The sequence below is a fragment of the Gossypium arboreum genome, chromosome 2 (genome assembly GCF_025698485.1).
Source record: "Gossypium arboreum isolate Shixiya-1 chromosome 2, ASM2569848v2, whole genome shotgun sequence".
Taxonomy (NCBI): Eukaryota; Viridiplantae; Streptophyta; class Magnoliopsida; order Malvales; family Malvaceae; genus Gossypium; species Gossypium arboreum.
In genome coordinates, this window is record NC_069071.1 from 59,611,047 (window position 1) to 59,629,596 (window position 18,550).

The following is an 18,550-nucleotide window of genomic DNA, read 5'->3' on the forward strand; positions in this document are numbered from 1 at the left end:
AAATAGCATTCATAAGGATAAATAAATGTCTATGCACAAGATCACATATTAATTTTAATTTACACTTCTATCAATATGTTTACACATTCGAAGTCAAACTTAACTAAATTTCATTTGAATCAATTTCAAGTAACTCGAGTGAGCTACAGACTTCATATAACCCTAAGGAATGGCCGGGAGAGCATTATTCGATTACATAATCACAACTTATACTATACAAAATTTTTCCAATGTATATACGATCCATACCGGTCATATTAGGGATTATGAGCACATTAATCGAATTATTACGACGAAATCGCACCTTTCCAAACATAAATACTTTCGAAATTTGGCTCGGATGTAACAACCAAAGACGAATGCCTTCAGACTTAACCGGTTATAATAACTCGCACGAATGCCTTGGGACTTAACCCGTTATAATAACCCGCACGAATGCCTTTGGGGCTTAACCCGGTTATAATAACTCAGATTTAATGCCTTGGGCTTAACCCGTTATAATAACCCGCATCGAATGCCTTCGGCTTAACCCGTTATAATAACCCGCACGAATGCCTTCGGCTTAACCCGTTATAATAACCAGACGAATGCCTTCGGACTTAACTCGGTTATAATAACCCGAACGAATGCCTTCGGCTTAACCCAGTTATAATAACCCGCACGAATGCCTTCGGGGCTTAACCCGGTTATAATAACCCACACGAATGCCTTCGGGACTTAACCCAGTTATAATAACCCGCACGAATGCCTTCGGGACTTAACCCGGTTATAATAACCCACACGAATGCTATGCACATATATATATCATAACCCATTAGCATTACTAGAAAACAAGTTCAACATGCTTATCAACCCTTACTCTTACGGCTCAATAGCTACATACACGTAATACGATTTCATTTCGTTATTCCACATAAATTCTTTAACCATTCAGCTCCAAGTCATATAGATAAAAATCATTTGTTTCACTATGTAATTTATATAGAACCATAAGATCACAACTTATCTACTATGCTTTTATATGATACCTATAAAATCATAAAGTAAGTTCCGTTACTCAAAGACTTACCTCAGTATATTGGAACTGTTGTGGATTGATTACTCTATTGCTTTCTCTTTTCCCCGATCCAACTTTGATACCCCTTGCCCTTGAGCTTAATGAATACAAGTAGAAGTATTCAATATTTTTACCAATAATGTTTACTTGTTAATCACATTCGGCAAATACATATCAAACTCATTTTATTATAATTTATCATTTCCACAATTTATTTTAAACTTACAAATTTCATAAATAATACAATTTTATGCACCATGGCTACTTTTGCGAATGTTCATATAATTTAAATAACAATTCATCATTCAACTTTCAACCCAAAACGCCATTATATGACCACATATACATACATCCATATACTTAAGCTCAATAATTATAATATAACATCAAGTACTCATTTTACTCATGTGGCCGATTATACTTGGTCATACATACACATAATCAAAATAAATTCCAAAATTTTCACATCATTTATGTACTAAGCCGAATACACTTGCCAAGTTCACATACATTCTTCAACAATTCCTTCTTTAAACAAACACATATTCGCTAAAACAATGAAAATTTTAGCGCTTTTAATTTAACACCTAATCAATTATAACACATTTAAGCATTCTTTTCATATTATCAACTCCAAACACATACATTACTCAAGTATAACATTTTCATATTCGGCAATAGTATCAAACATAATAGCCGATTCTTCTCACTTTGTATCTATGCATCTATTTGATCATTAGTTTAGTTCAAACACCCATACACTAAGATTCATCCAATTTAGCATGAAACAAAAACCTTAATCCTCAATAACTACTATGGCCGAAAGTTCTAGTCATCCCAAAATCAAAATTTCTAACATGGGTTACCTAAAGAACTTGGTAACTAGTTCAAATTTATCTAAAATTTCAAGAATTCACATGAATTTCTCACCTTATTTTTGGCGTCGAATCACCGAATGGTTGCTCCCTTTTTTCCCCTTAGAATCGGCCAAGAAGAAACAAGAATAAAGACTTTGTTTCTTTCACCCATTTCCTTCCTTTAACTATTATTATTCTATATTTTAAAGCCATTTAATAATGGAAAATGCTAAATTAAAATTCATAAATTTTATACTAACTTACAACATGGCCGGCCACTAATAACAAAATGGTTAATTTAACATGCAAAACCCTTCCTTTTAGTACTTTCATTATATACCATCTTAAAAATTTGCCTACCACTTTTCATTTTTCTCACACAAGTCCTATTTAATAATTTCATATATAATTGACAAAATTAAAGTATGAAATTTTCACATATGTATGTTCATGCACAATAAACATAGAAAATAACAGTTAATTATTTTTATGACTCGGTTTTGTGGTCTCGAAAGCACTTTCCGACTAGGGTCACATTAGGGCTGTCACAACTCTCCCCCACATAAGAAATTTTCGTCCCCGAAAATCTTACCAGTGAACAAGTTAGGATATCGTTCTTTCATAGAGTTCTTGGGTTCCCAAGTAGCTTATTCCATCCCGTGCTTGAGGCATAACACTTTTACTAAAGGAACCTTTTTGTTTCGTAATTCTTTCACTTCATGAGCTAGGATACGAATCGGTTCTTCTTCATAACTCATATCGGATTGAATTTCAACCTCTGATAGATTAATTATGTGCGAAGGATCAGATCTATAACATCGAAGCATCGAAACATGAAAAACGTTGTGAATCTTTTCAAGCTCAGGGGGTAAAATCAATCTATATGCAACTGGACCAACTCGTTCGGATATTTCATACGGCCCAATGAACCTCGGACTCAATTTGCCCTTACAGCCAAATCTGAGTATCTTTTTCCAAGGTGAAACTTTAAGAAACACTTTATCTCCCACCTGATACTCAATGTCTTTTCGTTTCAAATCCGCGTACGACTTCTGACGATCTGAAGCTGTCTTCAGACTTTCACGAATTATTTTTACTTTCTGCTCAGCATCTTTAATCAAATCAACTCCGAAAATTTTACTTTCACCGAGCTCGATCCAAAACAATGGTGTACGGCATTTACGACCGTACAAAGCCTCGTAAGGTGCCATCTTAATGCTTGATTGAAAACTATTGTTGTGCTTAATTCAATCAAAGGTAAATACCGCTCCCATGAACCACTAAATTCAAGGATGCAACATCTCAACATATCCTCAAGTATCTCGAATTATTCGCTCGGATTGACCATCACCGGGATGAAAAGTCGTGCTAAAATGCAACTTGGTACCCAAAGCTTCTTGCAATTTCTTCCAAAATAGCAAGGTGAATCTCGGATCTCTATCCGACACAATGTAAATAGGTACCCGTGTAATCTTACAACTGAGAAACATACAATTCAGCTAGTTTATCCAAAGGAATAATCCGTACGTCACGGAATAAAATGAGTCGACTTAGTCGGTCTATCAACAACAACCCAAATCGCATCTTTCTTACTTGTCAAAATGGCAACCCGGATACAAAATCCATCGTGACTCGATCCCATTTCCATTCGGTATCATGATTGGTCAAGTAAACTCAGAGGCACTTAATGTTCCGCTTTCACTTGTTGACATATTAAACACTTCGAAACAAAATCGAAAATGTCTCGTTTCATACCATGGCACCAAAACCGACGTCTCAGATCGTTGTACATTTTCGTACTCCCGGTGAATTGACATTCGGCTACAATGAGCTTCGTTCAGAATCATCGAAATAAGTTTTGAATTTCTTGGAACACACAAATGACTTCTGAACCTCAGACAATCGTCATCATCAATTTGAAACTCTGATTCCATATTCGAAACACATTCAGCCCGTTTTGCAACCAATTCATCTTCGACTTTCTCGAGCTTCATGAATTTGATGAATCAACAATGGTTTGGCTCAGAATTACGCTACTAACACATTATCGGATAGAAACGCATAAGTGTACATTCATCGTCAGAAAGCAAACAAAGGATTTATTTACTTAAAGCATCCGCAACCACATTAGCCTTTCCGGTAATAGTCAATGACAAGCTCATAATCTTTTAACAACTCAAGCCAACGTCTTTGTCGCAGATTCAAATCTCTTTGAGTCATCAAATATTTGAGACTTTTGTGATCCGAAAATACATGGCACTTCTCACCAAATAAGTAATGTCGCCATATTTTCAAAGTGAATACGATGGCAGGTAATTCAAGATCATGGGTTGGATAATTTTTCTCATGTGGCTTCAATTGCCTCGACGCATAAGCTACAACTTGACCTTCTTGCATCAATACACAACCCAACCCAAGTAAGGATGCATCACTGTAAATGAAAAACTCTTTGCCTGATTCGGGCTGTACTAGTACTGGAGCTACAGTCAAATAAGTTTTTAGTTGATCGAAACTTTTCTGACATTTTTCTGTCCATTCAAACTTAACATCTTTCTGAAGTAGTTTCGTCATTGGTGTGGCTATCATCGAGAAACCTTTTACAAACCGTCTGTAGTAACCTAAGCAAGTCCCAAAAGCTCGAACCTCGTAATATTTCTGAGGCTTCCAGTTAAGTATGGCTGAAATTTTGCTCGGATCAACTCGAATACCCGATCTGAGATACCACATGACCCAAAAGCTAACTTCTCTCAACCGAACTCACATTTCTTGAACTTAGCATATAACCGCTTATCCCGTAAAATCGCAACACTAGTCTCGTGCTCAAGATGTTCGGTTTCATCTCTCGAATAGACCAAAATGTCATCAATAAACACAACTACAAACCGATCCAAATATCGTCTCAAAGATCCAATTCATCAAATCCAAAAATACCAGAGGGCATTAGTGAGTCCAAATGGCATCACTAAGAACTCGAGTGATCGTATCTCGCTCTAAAAGCGCTTTGGGTATATCTCAATTTCGAACTCATAATCGATAATAACCCGATCTCAAATCTATCTTTGAAAACACCGAGGCCCCTTTAGTTGATCAAACAAATCATCGATACGCTGAACGGATATTTATTCTTTATTGTCACTTTATTCACCGACGATAGTCGATGCACAACCTCATGGTTCCGCCCTTCTTTTCACAAACAATACTGGTGCACCCTAAGGTGAAAAACTCGGTCGAGCAAAACCTCTATCCGTCAACTCTTGCAACTGAGTTTTCAATTCTTTCAATTCCGTTGGTGCCATACGATACGGAGCCATCGAAATTGGTGTAGTCCCAGGTACAAGTTCGATGCCAAACTCTACCTCCCGAATAGGTGGTAACCCCAGTAATTCTTCGGGAAAAACATCCGGATATTCACAAACCACTGGTACCGATTCAAGTTTCTTTTCTGATTCTTTATTATCAAGTACGTATGCAAGATACGCTTCACACCGCTTTCTCACATATTTTTGAGCTAACATCGAGGATATTATTGTTGGCAATCCATTCAAAACAGTAGACTCAACTCGGATTATCTCATTATTTGCACACCTCAAATCAATAGTCTTACTTTTGCAATTCACAACTGCATCATGTACGGTCAACCAATCCAAACCGAGAATAACATCAAATTCATCAAATGGTAAAAGCATCAAGTCGGCCGAAAAACAGGAGCCTCGGATTATTAAGGGGCATTTCTTACACGCCTTGTCGACAAGCACATAACGAACCAAGGGATTCGACACTCTAATAACGAACTCAGTAGACTCAACAGGTAAAGTCTTACTGGATGCTAAAGTCTCACATACATAAGAATGAGTAGATCCAGGGTCAATCAAAGCAATCACATCAGTATCAAAGAGAGTGAAAGTACCGGTAATAACATCAGGCGAAGAAGCATCCTCGCGTGCACGTATAGCATAAGCTCTAGCAGGAGCACGAGCCTCAGATCTGGTGGTAACATCTTTAGACCCTCTCGACCATTGCTAGCGTTCCCGTATTCCTAGGTGGCCTACCTCGTCTTTGTAGTAGCACCCGCCCACTCGATTTACATTCTGCTCGACAGCCTCGGACAATCTTTGATAAAGTGGTCACTGATCCGCACTTATAACAGAGCGATCATGGAATCTACAACTCCCGAATGCCATTTACCGCAATATCGCACTCGTCTCCGTCCCAACGATCATTTCTAACACGGCAACCAAGTGACTCACAGACTCATAGGCGGTCGATCACGATCTCGTCTGGAAAAGCCCAAGTGTCTTTAGATCGGCCTGGATCATTTCTAAATTTCTTCGATGATTGTTGAAAGGGCTTTCCCGAAGATCTCTTACGAAACTCTCTTGCTTCAACTTCAGTTTTTCTTTTCTCCTTACTGAGCTCTTCGGCTTTGCAAGCTCGCTCGACAAGTACTACAAATTCTCTAATTTCAAGAATGCCAACATACAGTTTTATATCTTCTTTCAACCCATCCTCGAAGCATTTACACATGATAGCCTCGGACGAAACACATTCCCGAGCGTATCTACTAAGTCTGACAAACTTTCGCTCATAATCAGTAACTAACATAGAACCCTGCTTAAGCTCAAGAAATTCTTTCCGTTTCTGATCGATGAATCTTTGACTGATATATTTCTTGCGGAACTCGGTTTGAAAGAATTCCCAAGTAACCCGTTCTCTCGGCACGACGAAAACAAAAGTATTCCACCAATAATAGGCAGAATCACGTAGCAAAGATATAGCACACTTCAGGCATTAATCGGGTGTGCAAGATAGTTCATCAAAAACCTGAATAGTGTTGTCCAACCAAAATTCAGCTTGCTCCGCATTATCACTGTCTGTAGCTTTAAATTCTGTAGCCCCGTGTTTCCGAATTCTGTCTACCGGAGGTTTATTTAACCTCATCTGATCAATCACCAGAGGTATCACGGGTGCAGGGGGTGTATTAATCGGGGGTGGGGGTTGTGGAACAGCCGTATTAGTTCGAATATACTGATTGAACCAATCATTCATCACGCTATAAAAAGCCTGCCTAGCTTCATCATTCTGATTACTAGCAATAGGTTGAGAGTCCACCGGCGTTGTCCCATGTGCGAGAGCAGGCGCTACACTCTCAACATCATCAACTACCGCTCGGTTGGGATCGGGATCCATTACTATAAATAAACACATTTTTAACTGTCAGAAATCACCACACTATCAAATAAACGCATAATGGCATGTATAGCTAGATCCAAACGTATTACGGTAGTCCTAGAATCGACTAAACCTGGCTCTGATACCAATAAAATGTAACGCCCGTGCAGGAGACAGCTTGTCGAGTCGAACACGAGGTGTTAACAGACTTAATTCATTTTAAAATTTCGAGACAAAGTCGGCTAAGCGCATCACGATCGCTTTAAAATCATATCTCGAGTTCCAAAACTCAAATCTAGTTCAAAATTTTTTGAAACTAGACTCATACATCTATCTACTAATTTTTTCCAAAATTTTTGTTCGTGCCAATTAGTACAGTTTATTAGTTAAAATCTCCCTATTTCGTGGTTCGACTACTCGACCTCGTATGTATTACAAATCGATATCTCCTGTCACAGAGCTTTAAGGACTATGTCGTTTGTCTCTAATAAAACTAGACTCAGTACTGAATCTGTACATATAAATCATGACTTATAATTATCTTTGTAAAATTTATGGTGAATTTCCAAATTCATAATAGGGGATCCAGAAATCGCTCTGGCCCTGTTTCACAAAAATTTACACATCTCATAAAATATAGCTCATATACCTGTTTTGCTTCTTCCATTTGAAAATAGACTCATCAAGCTTCGATTTCATGACTTATTCATTATTTAATTCCATTTCTACTATTTTTAGTGATTTTTCAAATTCACGTCACTACTGCTGTCTGAATCTATTTTGTGGTAAATTTTACCTATTTCATGGTTTCCATGGATTAGCTAGCAATTTGACATACATAGCACCAAATATGATCATGATTAGCCATTCCAATGGCTAATCATTACCAAGCATTTCTATACCACTCAATAACCATATCATAAGACCATATATATATAATGATTATAATGCTATACTCAAAATATACAAGCCATTTTTGCATGGCTATACGAATATACATTACTAAAAGATACTTAATTAACAACAAAGGTCAGTCCTATACATGCCATTATCAAAGTTCAACTAAAAGAGTACCAAAAAGGGGCTTAGATAGTGTGGATGACTTCGACTTTGACACTTTCAAGTCCGATAGCTGACGAACAAAATCTATAATACAAAGTATTTAAACAACAGAGTAAGCGTTTCGATGCTCAGTAAGCTTATAAGTAAGGAAATCATTTGAAACAGAAACACAAAAGAAATAGCATTCATAAGGATAAATAAATGTCTATGCACAAGATCACATATTCATTTTAATTTACACTTCTATCAATATGTTTACACATTCGAAGTCAAATTTAATTAAATTTCATTTGAATCAATTTCATGTAACTCGAGTGAGCTATAGACTTCATATAACCCTAAGAAATGGCCGGGAGAGCATTATTCGATTACATAATCACAACTTATACTATACAAAATTTTTCCAATGTATATACGATCCATACCTGGTCATATTAGGGATTATGAGCAAATTAATCGGAATTATTACGACAGAATTGCACCTTTCCAAACATAAATACTTTCGGAATTTGGCTCGGATGTAACAACTAGCACGAATGCCATCGGGACTTAACCCGGTTATAATAACCCGCACAAATGCCTTCAGGACTTAACCCGGTTATAATAACCCGCACGAATGCCTTCGGGGCTTAACCCGGTTATAATAACCCGCACGAATGCCTTCGGGACTTAACCTGGTTATAATAACCCGAACGAATGCCTTCGGGACTTAACCCGGTTATAATAACCTGCACGAATGCCTTCGGGGCTTAACCTGGTTATAATAACCCGCACGAATGCCTTAGGGACTTAACCCGGTTATATTAACCCGCACGAATGCCTTCGGGACTTAACCCGGTTATAATAACCCGCATTTAATGCCTTCGGGACTTAACCCGTTATAATAACCCGCATTTAATGCTATGCACATATATATATATCATAACCCATTAGCATTACTAGAAAACAAGTTCAACATGCTTATCAACCCTTACTCTTATGGCTCAATAGCTACATACACGTAATACGATTTCATTTCGTTATTCCACATGAATTCTTTAACCATTCAGCTCCAAGTCATATAAATAAAAATCATTTGTTTCACTATGTAATTTATATAGAACCATAAGATCACAACTTATCTACTATGCTTTTATATGATACCTATAAAATCATAAAGTAAGTTCCGTTATTCAAAGACTTACCTCAGTATATTGGAACGGTTGTGGATTGATTACTCTATTGCTTTCTCTTTTCCCCGATCCAACTTTGATACCCCTTGCCCTTGAGCTTAATGAATACAAGTAGAAGTATTCAATATTTTTACCAATAATGTTTACTTGTTAATCACATTCGGCAATCACATATCAAACTCATTTTATTATAATTTATCATTTCCACAATTTATTTTAAACTTACAAATTTCATAAATAATACAATTTTATGCACCATGGCTACTAGAATGTTCATATAATTTAAATAACAATTCATCATTCAACTTTCAACCCAAAACGCCATTATATGACCACATATACATACATCCATATACTTAAGCTCAATAATTATAATATAACATCAAGTACTCATTTTACTCATGTGGCCGATTATACTTGGTCATACATACACATAATCAAAATAAATTCCAAAATTTTCACATCATTTATGTACTAAGCCGAATACACTTGCCAAGTTCACATACATTCTTCAACAATTCCTTCTTTAAACAAACACATATTCGCTAAAACAATGAAAATTTTAGCGACTTTTAATTTAACACCTAATCAATTATAACACATTTAAGCATTCTTTTCATATTATCAACTCCAACCACATACATTACTCAAGTATAACATTTTCATATTCGGCAATAGTATCAAACATAATAGCCGATTCTTCTCACTTTGTATCTATGAATCTATTTGATCATTAGTTTAGTTCAAACACCCATACACCAAGATTCATCCAATTTAACATGAAACAAAAACCTTAATCCTCAATAACTACTATGGCCGAAAGTTCTAGTCATCCCAAAATCAAAATTTCTAACATGGGTTACCTAAAGAACTTGGTAACTAGTTCAAATTTATCTAAAATTTCAAGAATTCACATGAATTTCTCACCTTATTTTTGGCTTAGAATCACCGAATGGTTGCTCCCTTTTTCCCCCTTAGAATCGGCCAAGAAGAAACAAGAATAAAGACTTTGTTTCTTTCACCCATTTCCTTCCTTTAACTATTATTATTCTATATTTTAAAGCTATTTAACAATGGAAAATGCTAAAATAAAATTCATAAATTTTATACTAACTTACAACATGGCCGGCCACTAATAACAAAATGGTTAATTTGACATGCAAAACCCTTCCTTTTAATACTTTCATTATATACCATCTTAAAAATTTGCCTACCACTTTTCATTTTTCTCACACAAGTCCTATTTAATAATTTCATATATAATTGACAAAATTAAAGTATGAAATTTTCACATATGTATGTTCATGCACAATAAACATAGAAAATAATAGTTAATTATTTTTATGACTCCGTTTTGTGGTCCCGAAACCACTTTTCGACTAGGGTCACATTAGGGCTGTCACAGTGACCCTAGGACACGCCAATGTTGGAGGTCGTGTTAGACCCCGTGTAACTCTTTGACTTGCACACATGGCCATGCCACACGTACATATGCTAGGCCGTGTAGTTAATTAATTTAATTTGAAATTAGGTGCAGGTTTCACATGGCCAAACACATGCCCGTATTCTAGGCCGTGTGGCACATATGGCTGAGACACACACCCATGTCTTTGCCCGTGTGCCTAATTCTGAGCATTCTATTTCTCAAAATTGAAGTGCAAGGGACACACAGCCTAACCACATGCCCATGTCACCAGGCCGTGTGTTACACACGGTCTAGACACAAGCCTGTGTGGAAAAAATGAAGCCATTTCTAGCTTCATTTCTCACCTAAAATTTCACCCAAGACCTGCACTTGAAACACACAACCAATACCAACCATTCCAAGCATTCAAAATAGGCAGTTTCATCATTTAACATGACATATCATTGCAAGCACAAGTGTTTATAAACTTACCTTGGATTAATTTAGGCATCCACAACATTAAGCACATATTCATTACATAACACATGTGTATATGTATATCATAATAATCTACTTAAACATACCAAAATGAACTATTACTAGCCATTCCAACGGCTAGGTTACAAAATGACATTTTCAAGTCACTATTGACCAAGTTTTCCTATACATGCCATTATACCAAAATGATTTTACTAAGTATACCCAAAATGCTAGTTGATAGTGTGACGATGCTCTGATGACCTTCCAATCTTCACGAGCTTCCGAGCACTATAAAACAAGGGAAAATAAAATGGGGTAAGTATTACATGATTAGTAAGTTCGTATAACAGAAACTAAACTTCCCAATCCTGTTTATTAAAATCTAGGCATACAATGTTATGTTTCCATCCATTTGGCTAATTTGCCTAATCACATACATTCAATCAAACATGTTAGTCACAAAGTTTCCATAGACATCAAGTAAGAATAGATGAGCTCATTAAGCAATATTCTTTAAAGTCATTATTATATCATCTCAAGATTTTCATGCCATGTCAAGAGTTTGGTATCCATTGAATCATTAAAATTCCAATGAAGGCTCAAATAGTACACTCGAAGTGTACGATTTATTAATCCGTCAATTCTTATCGAAGTTACCCCTTAGGGTACTTAACCAAAGAACACACTCTGAAGTTACTTGTCGTATAACAGGATTACCAGTCCAGGCTAAATCCTTTATATAGCGTATGTTCAAAAGAGCTCAATTAGGGTTACCAGTCCAGGCTAAACCCTAATCATAACATATGCTCGAGAAGTAATGTTTGGGATTACCTGTCCGGGCTAAATCCTTTCTATGACAAGGTCATTAGGATTACTCGTCCGAACTAAATCCCATCCGCAACAAATGCATGACCCTATTTATTTCGGGAAAGCGCATACAATCATCGGAATTCAACATTCAATCGGGACTTAACCCTTTATCACAATTCAAGCATGTATTAATAGCATTCAAGTAATGTACATCAATTTAAATCACATTCCATACAACACAACATTCAATTTAACATATTTACATGCTAGATTAAGTTACACGAACTTACCTCGACACTTGTTCGCGTAAAAGTCTACTAATCCAAAATCTTTTCTTTTCCTCGATCTAACCTTGAATTTGTGTTGTGTGGATCTATATAAATGAATTTAACCATCAATTTCATACATTTCATATTTAAATGGACTCAATTTATGTCTTAGGAAAAATTACCATTTTGCCCCTAACTTTTCCATAAATTTTGATTTTGTCCCTAGGCCCGGAAAATGAAAAATTTTCAAATTACTCCCTATTCCAAGCCTAACCAAAGCCCCATTACAAATTTTCCAGCACATGTATTCATAAAATTTTAGAATTTTTCATCAAATTTTACAACTTTTCATTTTAGCCTCTAAATCATGTTTTCATCAAAAATCACTTTGTAAAAGTTGTTTTTCGTTTTCTACCATAAATTTCTAATTTCCAGCATAATATTTCATGAACCATTTTCATACTTTGATAAATTTTCAAATTAATCCCTCTAACAGAGAGATTAAGCTATCCCGGTCTCAAAAATACCAAAATTACTAAAAACGGGACAAGAGAACTTACCCAATTAAGCCTTGAAAGTTTCCTCTCTCTCTCCTAGGGTTTCCATAAAATTTTAGGTTGAAGATGATAATAATAAGATGATATTTTCTTTTATCATTTTTTAATTAATTAAGTATTTTGGTATTTCTAATTTAGTCCTTGCCCTTTTTCTATAATTCCATGGATAAGTTATCAAGAAAAATCTACATGCTTTTCTTAATGGTCTAATTACCATATAAGGACCTTAAGTTTTGAATTCCATAGCTATTTGATCCTTATAGCTACTAGAATTCAACTTTCGCATTTTATGCGATTTAGTCCTTCTCATAACTAAGCACTTAATCGATAAAATTTTCGTTTCAAAATTTTCACATGACATGCCTATTATATTACTGGCCATATAATGAAATAAAAATATATCATTTTTTTGGTCGGATTTGTGATCCCGAAACTACTGTTCCGATTCTATATTACTACATCCTCAAGTGTAATTCTACACTCACCATACGAAATAAAAAATATGTGTCTTGGGTCTCCATCTTTCCAGCAAAGAGTTGATAAGTTCGAGTTCCAATTTAGTCACCCCTGAACATATGACTTGCAATTATTGTTCAATTACACGTGGCGCCCTTCCACTTAAATTGTGAATATACGTCTCAATTATCCGATCTTGATTCGATTATATATATAAAAAAATTTTAAAAATTAATAATGTTAACATAAAAATTATATTAATTAAAATAAAAAATTGATAATATTTTTTACTATTTGTAATTGGATGCCAAAAATGTGTTTGACATCTAAACAAATAAAAGGCGTTGATATTTTAAAATTATAAAAATCAAATAAATCAAAGAAATTATGATATATAAAATTAAGATAAAAAGAATTTGAGAGAAATTGAATAAAAAATTGAGAATAAAATAGTAGAGAGAATTGAAAGAAGAAAAAAGAAAACAAGTATGTTTATATAGAAAATGAAATAGTTGTTGGGAGGTAAAAATGTAATTAGCTATTTGAAATTTTAACAATTGAAAAATAATTGACTATTGGACAAAAACACTTCCTATAAGAAGGGCTTTTCAGTCCTTTGATTGTCACCTCAACTGAAAACGCTTTCAACTCTCTAAAATCGACCTATATCGTTAACTTTGGGGGAAAACGGTCTAATTCTTTAATTAACTTTAAAAAGTGACATTTTTATCTAATTAACCATACTTTTATATAGTGTATATATATTTAGATACTCGTTTAATTTTGTATTCTTAGTACGCAAGGTTGTACAAATTTCTTACTTTTTAGATATAAATCTTCAATAAAAATACGATAAAGATAATTTCTTGTTGATTACTTTTCCGCGCGGCTTCGGTTTTAAACAAAATAAAATAAATAAATAAATAAAACAACACGTTTTAAATTATTTAGTTAACCTCAAATTTTCTCTCATTTAAGAAAATTCAAACCACTAAAGATAAAAGTCTTGATGTTAAGTATTTAGATTCGAGATTATATATATAGGTTACTTCAACATGTATTTACTTATTTAATGTTATTGCTTGGAACCTGTTTAATTTTTCATTCCAAGTTTTGGACCTGATTCCCTTCGCTACTAATCGCTATAATGATGACTAAAGTTTTTGTGATTAAAAATAAATTTTTAAGTAGGTCCCACTACGTTTAATATCACATCACCGTCGATTTCCGACACGTGTCACCTTTGACGTCGCTAATTAGTTCCCTTTATATTCTTTCTCTGGTGTTTTAATAAGTAAACTCTTGTTCGTTTAGTTTTTTTTGGGTAACAAAATCCATATATACTTGGAGCAAAACGAAGCAGGAAAACAAAGAAACCCAGTAAAAAGGTATGATCATAATCTTAATCTTCCATTGTTTCCTTCTTAATTTCTTAAAATTTGTTATTTGGTGATTGTCTCTTGTTTACTTTTGTTTGTTTCATCCGCTTTTCTTTTGTTTTAACTTTTATAAACGGAGCTGCTGCTTTTGAAGCGGGTTAAATTTTAATATTTTACATGAAAATTCATAATTTTAGATTTCAGCTGGAAATGTTAAGTTTTGCAATCAAAGAAATGAGGTTGTTGCATTAAAGAAATGGGGTTGTTTTTGTTTCCTTTTCCGGTGATCATTTCTATTAGTTTTTGCATGTCCATCCGTCTGATATCCAATTTGTTGAACTATGGTATATGCCAAGAAGAGTTAACAAAAAAGGCCTCTTTTTTTTTTCCCTTTCGAACAACCTGTTTGGTATATGCCAAGAAGAGTTAACAAAACTACCAAGAAAGTTAAAATTTTAGTTTAGGGTATACTTAGAAATTGCGAAAATTCTAGAAACTTGATTGTTTTTTGTGGTCTTCTGTAAAATATCTGCAAAGTTTCTTAAGGTTGTGACACATGTTTTCTGTTGTGCTTTCTAGACACTTGTCGCCTTACTAGACTGTGTTCACTGAATTCCATGTCCTTTTTTGGTTTTTCTCATTCTAACTTTATGTTTTTTTAGTCTTTTGGGTTCTAGGACCAAGGGAATTTATAAGCTTGAGTTAAAGGCGGTAGTGAGTAGAAAGGAAAGTGAAATGATAGGTGAAGAAAAGGTGCGAAGTGAAGACTTGAACTTGTGCTTTGAGAAGCTGATGATGGTTGCTGCTGGAAATAGTGGTGGAGGAGTTAAGAGGAAAGGTGCGGTGATCACTGAGTGGAAAGATATTCCTATGGAGCTGGTGTTGAGAATTGTTTCCCTTGTCGATGATCGAACTGCTATTGTTGCTTCTGGTGTTTGTAGTGGGTGGAGGGATGCTATTTGCTTGGGCCTTACCCATCTTTGTCTCTCATGGTATCATTTCCTGTTCTTTGTTTGCTTGTCTCTAGCTCTAAGGCAAACCTTTTAGTAGTTTTGGACGCATAGCAGCCCATAGATTTATTTGCCTGGCCTTCTAAGATATGAATATTGCTGTTCTTTTATAGCTTCAAGGAAGTTAGATCTTTTTAGTACTATGGCTTTTATAAAATCCTTCTTGATGCTATATCCTTGGTGCTGCTCTCTATGAATAATATCAATTCCAGATAAAGTTCATATAAATCAATCCCAGCTTGGGAAATCTGAATTTTGAATTGAGTTGCTAGTTTTTCTCCAACTGGTTGGTAGCAGCAGGCCTAAACCGTTTCCTCATTAAGTGTCTGGGTTAACCTCATAAAGTTCCATTTTCAGTTAGCCCTTGATTATTGCCTTTACAATTGCCTGTGTCACTTTCTGTTTTAACTATAACCAGCAAACTTGCATGATTTTTTGTTGAAGTACCATTTATTTGGCTATGCTTTTGATTTTTGAACCTTCATAAATGATACGAGTTTACAAATAATATATTGGCCATTGTTCCCTTTTATGAATCTTGAAGAAAGTATTTGGTTGATTTAGGAAGATGTATTCATTGTTCTCCAAGTTTGTAGCACCTAGTACGTTAGTTTCTGATGGGTAGGATAAAATAATGCATGACTTGAAAACACTCTCCTACTCGGGTTTATCAATTCTTAAATATATTTATCAATGTATATTGGTGGTTATGGTAGTATTTTGTGCCCCACCTGATGCTTATTAACTTGCTTAACATTTAATCTTAGTAGTAATGGTCAAAGCTTGTTTGATATGGAGATCTTGAAATATCTTATATCTACATTATTGGTTGGAAACTTTTTCATATTATGCTTGGCTGCATTTAGATTTGTCATTTTATTTGTGGTAGTTTACTTCCTCGCTAAAATTGGGTTGTGTGGTATCTTGCTGCAGGTGCAGGAAGAACATGAACAACTTGGTTCTATCCCTTGCTCCTAAATTTACCAAATTGCTAACTCTCGTACTACGCCAAGAAAATCCGCAGCTTGAGGACACTGCTGTTGAGACGATTGCGAAATTCTGTCATGATCTGCAGGATCTGGACCTCAGCAAAAGTTTCAAGCTTGGTGATCACTCATTGTATGCTTTGGCCCATGGTTGCCCTAATCTTACAAAACTTAATATCAGTGGCTGCACATCATTCAGTAATGAAGGTCTTGGATATTTGACTCAATTTTGTCGAAAACTAAAAATATTAAATCTCTGTGGATGTGTTAAAGCTGCAACTGACTGCGCATTGCAGGTATGAACAATAATCTGACTAGTTATTATTTACTTGCTGATTAGAAAATTGACTTACTTGAGTCAGAAATATTGGTATAGGCTATTGGACAGAACTGCAATATGTTGCAATCTTTAAATCTGGGATGGTGTGACAACGTTGGTGATCTAGGAGTTATGAGTCTAGCATATGGATGCCCTGATCTCAGATGCCTTGACTTGTGTGGCTGTGTCCGCATAACAGGTATTGCTTTCATTGGGTTCATATTCTGTATTTGCAATGTAGTATAACTTACTGCTTTGACATTGAAATTTAACATATTGTTTCAGTTCCAAATTCCAACACTCTAGCCTAATTCATCTCCCTTTGAAATTTGACATGGCATTTTGCTTCCACGTATATCTAGTGAAGTCTGGCAGCACCTAGTGCTAATGGTTGTCGGTAGACATAATTTAAAATTATGCATTCGTATTCTCAAATGTGGATACCATCTATTTATTGACTTTAAATTGGCTTCCCTACAATCCAGTTTAAAACATATGTGAAGTTTGCATGAGAGTGGACTACAATATCAAGAAACTTTTACCGTCATTTCTAGCTTCTGAAGCAGGTTGATGTTCAGTCTTCGAATAACTAAGCTTGTTTACCATTTTCACTTTCAAGAACGGAAGGCAAACATTGCATGCTTTGAAGATGAAGACTGATCAGCTTTTACATTGTATTGCAGATGATAGTGTGATTGCTTTGGCAAATGGGTGTCTCCATTTGAGGTCGCTTGGTCTGTACTATTGCGGAATATCACAGACCGGGCAATGTACTCACTGGCTCACAGCCGAGTGAAGAACAAGGCTTCAATCTGGCAGTCCATGAAGGGTAGATATGATGAGGAAGGGCTTAGAAGTCTGAATATAAGCCAGTGTACTGCACTGACTCCTTCAGCTGTTCAGGCATTATGTGATACGTTCCCTGCTCTTCACACCTGCTCTGGAAGGCATTCCCTTGTCATGAGCGGCTGCTTGAACTTAACGTCCGTGCATTGCGCTTGTGCGGTGCAATCACACCGCACACTAAACAGTATTCTCCATACAGCTCATTGAAAGGGGATGTTAAATCTAATGTTGATATTGTAAGTAAATGCACTACAAGGTCTTAGAAATCTTCAGGCCTTGTAATCTGGTCTGTTGAATTGTGAATTATGCAGTGTTTCTCTTTCGGAAGCCAAACTTTGCCGTTTTCACATTGCTTATGGTCTTAATGATGAATTTGGGACTTTCTCAATCGTAAATATAAAATTAGTTAAAACACATGATAAAAGCATGAACTGCAAATCAATTTCTTTTATAAGTGGGAGACAGGAGTTTTACTTGTTACTCTAAAGTTTTGGCACTGCAAATCAATCTTTAACCAGAAGGATGAACTCTGTTGACGGACATTGATTGAAAATAATGCACTGAAATTTAGATGAAATTGATCACGAGAATCACAACATTTAAACAAATTTATATGGAATCTTCACTTTATTTAAGTACTAAAAAATAAACAATTAAAATAATTAATAACTATTTCTATGAAGTGTTTTTTCCTTTTAAACTTTTATATAAAATGT

The 18,550-nt window shown here is 35.3% G+C and overlaps 1 pseudogene; it reads left to right on the forward strand.

The window, feature by feature from the left end:
- The first annotated feature begins 14,556 nt into the window (after positions 1 to 14,556).
- LOC108464200 (F-box protein SKP2B-like) lies at positions 14,557 to 18,258 on the forward strand (annotated as a pseudogene).
- The last annotated feature ends 292 nt before the right edge of the window (positions 18,259 to 18,550 follow it).